The sequence below is a fragment of the Vigna radiata genome, chromosome 2, assembly GCF_000741045.1.
Source record: "Vigna radiata var. radiata cultivar VC1973A chromosome 2, Vradiata_ver6, whole genome shotgun sequence".
Lineage (NCBI taxonomy): Eukaryota > Viridiplantae > Streptophyta > Magnoliopsida > Fabales > Fabaceae > Vigna > Vigna radiata.
The window spans coordinates 11,629,622-11,638,144 of NC_028352.1; positions in this window are offsets into that span (position 1 = coordinate 11,629,622).

Below are 8,523 nucleotides of genomic sequence, written 5' to 3' on the forward strand. Positions count from 1 at the left end.
GGAGAGGAGAATGAGAGAGGTTTTGGGGTTGAAAAGTCAAAATTTATAAATATGGGTGTTGTAGTGTTGATACGCAAAGGTAGAGAGTGTGAGAAAAAACAAAAAATAATAAAAGTGTGTGGGATATTGTGTGGGACCGTGAATGGAGGAGAGAAAATAGTGAAAAGAATTGTAGTGTATAAGTGTGTCTGTGTATACGTAAATAAGGTTGGGAGAGTGAAGAAAAAAAAAGAGAGAAAAAAAGAGAGTTTAGGGAGTGGTTACGTGACTTTGGTGAGAGGAATGAATGATTTAGTATGAAAAGTCAAATAAAGTGGGAGGTGGGGCCATGTGAGAAAAGATGAGTGAATGAAATTTTGTGTATGGGAAATAAAAGCAAAAGAGAGAAGGGAGAGAAAATTTGGTTACGTAAAAGTGGAGAATAGGAGAGAGAAAGATAATTTTTTAGTGAAAAATGAATATTTTAAGTGGGGTCCACTTGGTGAAAGAAAATTAAAGTGTGTTTCTAAAGTTAAAAATAGTTGTAGGGACCATTTGAGTTGGTAGGTTTAAGAAAGGGAGTGTATTTAGAAGTTTAAGGGGTACTTTAAAGAATTATATTTTTTTCTATTATGTTGTGAATTAGTAATAGTGGGGGTGCATTAGAAATATTGGTTCTTGTGGAATGGGAGGGTGAGATTAATAATTTCATGGGGGTACGCCAGTAGAAAATAAATAAATCTATTTTATTGTGAAAAATTGATTGATTTAATTATTTGAGTATTTCTAACTAATTGTTGGTCAATGAATTTGGTTGACTTTGAATATGCGGGTGATATGCGTATGGTTGTGATGGTAAAGTTGTGAGAGCAAGTGTTCTGTCATTTCCTTAGAATTTTTGTCGAACCGATGGTGTTCGTATTGCGATACGGTAGTGTGTTGAGTTCTCTACGGAGACTGAGATTCGAGTGTCACCCTATTCTCGTGCACGAGGACTAGAGAGGGTTGGATGTCTTGCCCAATGACTTCGGCTCGTGTGAGTATAGTGCTCGGTAGGTGCGCCTAACCGAAGTTTTTACTCGTAATTCCTTGAGGAGTCGGGGAGATAGGCCTGAAGTTGCGATGGAAGGCGGCTCGAATCGCCCTGTTTTGCGAAACAGGTTTGGTACGACAAAATTCAAGGAAACAACAGAAGCTTGTGTAAATGATTTGGGTTGTGAGTTTAATACTGTGATGTATTGTAATGTTATGACTATGACAGTCTGGATGGTGATGATTTGAGTTATGAGTTGAATACTGAGATGTGTTGTGATGTTATGATTATATTAGTCTGTATTGTGATGTTATGACTATTTTAGTCTGTGATGTGATGGTATGATGTTAAATCGTATATTATGTTATGTTCTTAGTTACTCACCCTTTCCTTTTGTGGTTGTGGTTCCACCTGCAATGATCGTCCTTGGACGGGAGTAGATGGCGTTGCAGATAAGGAAGGGCAGGAGTAGCGCAACGAGAGATATGGGATTAGCTTTTGGGAATTTTATTATGTTTAAAGTATTTTTTCTATACTTTTGAATAATGGATTTTAATAATTGTAAGTTTTGAATAATATATTGTAATACATTCGAACGTTTGATGTTTTGTTTGCTTCCGCGATTTTATATAAATGTTATAAGCGACGACATTTAAATTTAAGATAAAATTGGCGTAAATTTCGGATTTTATTATTTCCAAGTGGCATTCCGTTAGGGGTGTTACAACACACACTAAACTGCACTTCTAATTACGGCAAGACCATAACCACATTAGTCTCCAACTTCGTCCTTACCACATATCTTTGTCCCTACCATCGTCCATCCACAATACAATCTCATAAATGCATCTTAATCACACAACACATAATACTGGAAGGACGAAAGTTTTATGAGAATGAAGGGAGGAGGAGAGGAGAGAGAGAAAAGGAGGAGGAAAAAGAGGTGCAGGGTTTGCTATGAAATGTGAAAGAAAAAATGAGATTTTTTTAAATGACTGAAACAAAAATGAAATAGTTAAAGCTTCTGCTAGAGTTTATGCTCTTCTGACAGAGACATTATTGTAAAAGTCAAAAAAAGAGGGAGGTGCAAGACGAGATACCGTAGGTGTAGGGATGACCACTCAAACAAATGATGGGTTCCTGCCATTCTTTAGTAAAGGAGATGGGTAAGAAAGATAAGTGATTGGTTTCATGGCACAATGAGTATCATCATTACTCATTTGCTTTTCTGTTTTGAATAAAGAAAGTTGGTGAGGAGAGGAAGAGATAAGATCACGTGTTAAAAAAATGAAAAGATATTTAGATAGATTAGTGATGAGATAAATCATTAAAAATGTAATATGTATTGAACCTGGCAAAAAGACTTGGAAAACTAAAGAATGAAGGTTAAAAAAAATTACAAGCAATAAAATAAATAATATATATATATATATATATATATATATATATATATATATATATATATATATATATATATATATATATACATATATATAATAAAAAGGTAGTGTCTTTTTTTTCTCTCTTTTTTCTTTGTTTTTTTTATTCTTTTTCTACTTTTTCTTTATTTAAAAGAGATTATCCAAAGTTTTCATCATTTTTTTTAATTAATTTAATTAAAACTAAAACAAAAATTATTTAAACATCTATTTTTTGGACATATATCTTTTGAAATAAAATTTTATTCATCGTAGACTAAATCAAGTATTGACAAATAACATTAAAAAAATAAACATTGATATTGTTTTTGTAAGAACCTAGATTTAATTATATAATATATTTTAAAAGAATATGGGTGAAAATGTAATAAGAAAGAGAAGGAGCTTTATTAAAAATAAAAACAATTTTATATAAGTTTCAGAAAAAGCTAAACTTATTTCCTGAGAACATTTCTCTCTCTAGAATTCATCTTTTCCACTATCCTCTACCTTCTCTCTAATCTCCACAGTGATTCAACCAGTACATTTTCGTTTAGGTGACATCTCTGCGTTCCCAGAGTCGAGAGCTTCGACTTAAACCGATTGGGTTCTCGTTATTTCGTCGGTAAGCCGTTTCCCCTTTTTCTTAGGCTTCTAGGGTTTTGAGCATGCAACAATTATGTTGATGCATGTACCTTTCGTTTCTGTCCTTCCAATCTTTGTTCAACAATAGCTCTAGAACTATTCTTGATCACAATTTTGTGATCTGTAGGGTGCGGTCCAAGTTCGGTGTAACCCGAGGTATTGTAGAACCAAGCTTTGGTATAGAGATGTGAAATTTCTAGGTAAGGGCAGCTGGGTTTTCTTTTTATTTATGCCCTGTGAAATCCTTGTATGCATGAGATGAGTTTTGTGGAAATTGTGAAAGAATGCCTTTGTTTAATTAATTTTTTCACACTATTTTAATTATTGTTTATGCACAAGAAAACCTTGTTGTTTGGTGTCGTTCTGGATGTTGTATTGCACCTAAATCATTTTCTGGTTGCTGTAAAAAAAAGGCTTGTTGTTAGCTTATATAAATTTTGCAAATTCCTTGTTGTATATTGTATAAAAAACTTGCTGTTAACTTATTGAACGAAAATGCTGTTTGGAATTTTAAAGTTTTGTTGTTTTTGGGTTAAATATCTGCAAAATATATTTGTTGTAATTGCTATAAAAAAATAATATAAAATATTTGTTGTAATTATTGTAAATATGGCATAAAGTACTTGTTGTAATGACGGTAAAAATTGCATGAAATGCTTGTTGGTTGCTATCATGATATTGGTGTAAAGCCTTGTTATCCTTGCTGAAAAATAATTGCAAGATTGATGTTAGAAAAGTAAATTGATGATATGATTTATACATTGAATATGGAAAAGGTTGGAGTGTTACGTATGCTATAGGAATTCTTTTGGTTTTAGTTCAGTTTTGTGATTTTGTATGCTATATAATAATATATTATATAAAGTTATCATAATTGTTATTTGATTGGTATTCTTATAATATTATTTTATGATATTAGTTTATGGAGTTATAATGGTGTTGTTATATTTTAAATAGATGAAATATAATATATTTAATATAAGGATTTTAGCTAAGTGAAATATCCATTTATTTATATATATATATATATATATATATATATATATATATATATATATATCTTTTGGAATATAATTAAATGTTATATTATAGAGAGTTAAGGAAAATTAGGATAATATAATAAGTAGTTTGTTTTGGAGAATCTATTTAGAAACTGAATAAACTATAAAAGTATAAAATAAATAAAGTAAATAGTTCTAATGCTGGAAAAATTATTTAGTGTTAATTAAATGGTGGTTTAGATTTATGATGATATTGTGTACTTAATTAAATTAATTTTTTTGTGGGATGTATTATTTGACAAGAAATTATACAGTTTTGTGGTGTGATTGAGATAACATGACAGTATTGTCTATTTGAGATGGTTTTCGGTTTGGTGTTATGTTGTTGATTAACATAGTGTCATGTGTGTGTGTGTGTGTGTATATATATATATATATATATATATATTTGAATTGTGTGGCTTGAAAGAATATGACTGTGAATTAGAATGATGAATTGAACATCTCAGGGAGAGATGATTGGGAATGATTGTAGAGATGGTGTTGTTGTATGTATAACTGTTGGGAGCTTTGAAATGGTATGTCTATCCCTGCACTCAAAGCATTGTTCATACTCAAATAGAGAAGAAAAGTGTGAGTGGTGAGAGTAGAGGGAGGTCCTCGTCTATAGTCTTGGAGTTTAGACATAGACAGATTGAGGGGCTTACCTTGCATAGTGTTGAGGATGGGCCAACTGAACTATGCAAGTGCAAAGACGACCAATAGTTAGACAGGTTATACCAAATTCGGATGAGTCGTGTTGAGTATTTGATGCATGGTTTGGTTAGTATGCCTTCACTAGTGCAGAGAAGGGAATCTACCGCGATTATTTTTCACTATACGTCGCGGTTTACGAACCGCGGCATATTAAACCGCGGTAGTAAGTCAGACACTTTAGGCCACGGTTCCAACCGCAGTAAAAAGATTGGGGAATATACCACGGTTGTTGTGGGAACCGCGACACAAACCCCCTTTTTTTTTAAAAAAAAATGTTTTTCCAGTATAGGCCGCGGTTCGAACCTTGGTAAAAAACCCAGGAATATGTTGCGGTTCTTGCCTTAACCGCGGCCTAAAGTCTTTCTAATAAAAAAAAAATAAAAAATGAGACATGTTTCTACCATAGTTGTGGTAACAACCGCATCATATTCCCCTGTTTTTTTTTAAAATAGCAGGTATGTTTTTGTGATATCCAATACCACAAAAACAGACCTGCATATCAAAACATTTATACAGATTCAATTTCAACAGATCAAACACATGTTCAAATGTATTTCAACATCACATAAGTACAAAGTCTAATAAAATACAATCTAATCAAACGCAATGTCTGAGTCTAGTAACTAAGAACTATTATATAATCTAACTATATACTTTGCAGCAACTTTCCTGATGAATGATAGTGACTTCTCAGGAACTGGTGTAGTAGTCTTGAACCTCTGCACAAGACAATTCATATTAATTACTGTATATGAATTCTAAATTTGGGAAAAAATCAAAATTTGTTAAAGTTAAATATTACCGTTTCCCAGCCTCTTGTGATGTGAGAACGAACAATATGGGTCATCCAATACATTACATAGTATCCGCACTTATATGACCCGTTTTGTTTGTTACACTACAATATATCATCACAGTTGTAAATAGTTAGTGAATAACATTAAAATAAAACAACTATAAGAAAGTATGGCTTTAGCATATGTCAAACCTTGAGAGAAATCCAAACAATCTTTTTACTGTTAACAATTGATCTCCCAACCATCATTATACTTGCTGGAATAGAACTATATATAAAAAAAAGGTTTTAGCATTCATTTATATAACAAAGAAAGTCCAAACATTGAGGTTCTTACCAATCAATTGCTTGTCTGAGATGTGTGGGAGGAGGCCTGTGGAATGAGCAGAACCACAAAGCATAGTTCTCTTGCATGGACATAACAAGAAGCTGCCAATGGTGCCTGAAATTCATAATAACTTAACTATTATATATTAAAATCACATATGGTACTAAAGTGGTTAACAAAGTTCACTTACCCGGATATATAAGACAAAAAGTATATTTTCTTGCCGCGTCCAAAACATCTCATCAGATGTGTAGCTTTTTCCCTTAAACAAAGAGGTTGCTTCCAGGATTTTAATCCACAACTTGCAGGAAGAAAGGCATCACTCTTAACCATTGAACCATGGCTTGGCCTCCCATAATACAAGCAGTATCAGGAATGCAACACTCATTCTAATATTAGATAAAATTTATAAGAAATCGTAACTTTGGTTATCCCACTTCAAAATTTGAAGTGAGACTTATTAAATAGGAAGAAAAACTAGCAAAAAGTTTCAATTTACAATAAATTACAACTTATAATAGAGAGGGTTAGAAAGAGTGTTGCTAGCATTTCTCATATATTGTTCCCAAATTTGTATTCAAAGCTAAAGTATATTGGAATTACTAACAAATCACTTCATCTCTAGTGATCAATGACTTGTTCACACAATTGGTAGGCTAACTTAACCATGCACACAGTGGAGCAGAATCGTCTTCGGCTTCCAAAGAAGCAAATTTACTAAATCTAGAATTATACCAGGATATTAGAGCCTTCTACCCCATTTTTCTAACCATTTTCTTTGCTTTTACTCAACAAGGCAACAAACAGTCATTGTCAAAGGCACAACACAAAAGGGGAAAGAGAGTTGCAAGAGAGTGAAGATTCAAAAAAATATGCAACAGGATCAAGAGTTATTGAACATAAAATGTGTGAGCAAGACCCAGGAGTGACGAGAAGTGAGGTTCTAGGCCCAGTAACATGAACCATGGGAACCAGGATATGGGAGACCAGGGTCCAATAGAAGCACCAGAGCAGCTATGTTAAGCAATAAAATATGTGCTACAACCTAATCCTTCTGCAATAATATGTGCAAACACATAAAAAGTTATGACTTGGTCCTGAAACACTTATCTTCTTACTCTAAGTACCATATGCCTTTCGATATCATATAAGTGCAGGACATTGATGAAAGTGCAAGACATTGATAATTTATTAAAACTTGAGTATTTGTGCTCCAAAGATGGAAACATTCAAAAAGATTGTTGGTTATTCATCATAGTGCTTAATATATGGTGAATTCTGAATACATTTATGGAACATCCTAAACTATAATTCTTCAAAGATAATGTCTACTTAAATAAGAAAGAAAGGGAATTTACCCTAAGTTTTTGGAGCATTTTTCATGTCATTTGGGGAGATTATAGGCTCTATTTCTTTTTTAACTAACCTTTGCTTTCTTTTAATCTTGACTTGTGAGGTGAAACCATAAAAACCACGCACAAGCAACTAAAAATATATTAAGAAAGCACGAAATGGAGAAAGTTAATTCCTACCCTATTGTTGATGTGACAAACATATGGACAAACAAAACAAAAAAATCTTGAAGGCTGATCCAAATAGGGCAATTCAAACTGCAACATGTTACCACATGTGAGGCAAAACTCCATCGTTTATATTTGCACAATTAGATAATGCTAGGGGTGGACAAAGTAAACTATCTGCACTGTATTATAACCAATTATAGTTAACTAAATAATAATTCAAGAAAACTGAATTGAACTAAAAAAATAGTTCAAAAGATCTGAACTGAACTTAATTTTAGTTCAGTTACACTAATACCGTATAGTAAACTGATTTAGTTCAAAGCTACACTCTTCATCTCACCCAACGCCTTCGTCCTCCGTTGGATCCTCTTCCTACTCCCCTCATCCCCCAGCGTCTCCCCTTCTCCGACCTCCTCCTCCTCTCCCACTATGCTTGTCTCCCTACCCTCCTTGCTGCCAAAACCATCTCCGTCATCGACAACTCATCCGCCAACTTCTTCCTTGACCACACCCCCCTCAGCCACCTTGACCTCTTCTCCACCCCCTCCCTCACCGTCCACGGCGTCCAGTCCTTCCTCGATTACTCTTTCTTCGGTGACGACCTCCCGTCCTTGCCCTCTCCCCCGCCGGCAACTCCATCGACTCCTTCGGGAACTCAGGTGCGTCTTCCTCCAGCTCTCGCCTCAACAACGTCGTTTTGCTCCCCCTCTTCTACTTCGTTCTTCCACTACTACTATGCCAAGGTTTTTCAATCTCTTTTGAAAGGGTAAGGGAAAAATGTACCTTTGCGTTGCAGATTTGCTTCTCTTTCCAGCGAGAAGTGTTCTTAAAACTTTGGACGATGGTGGAAGAGCCTTCAACAGTTCGGCGACGGCAGAGTGCTGCAAAGCCTTCGACAGTGGCGAGTCTTCCACGAGCTTTCTGCAAGTCTTTGACAATAGTAGTAGCGACGACAACCTTCAAAGGAGATAGAAAATACAAAAATAGGATATTGTGATGGAGAAAGGAAATAGAAAAACCTAATTTTGATTGAGAAAAAAAATT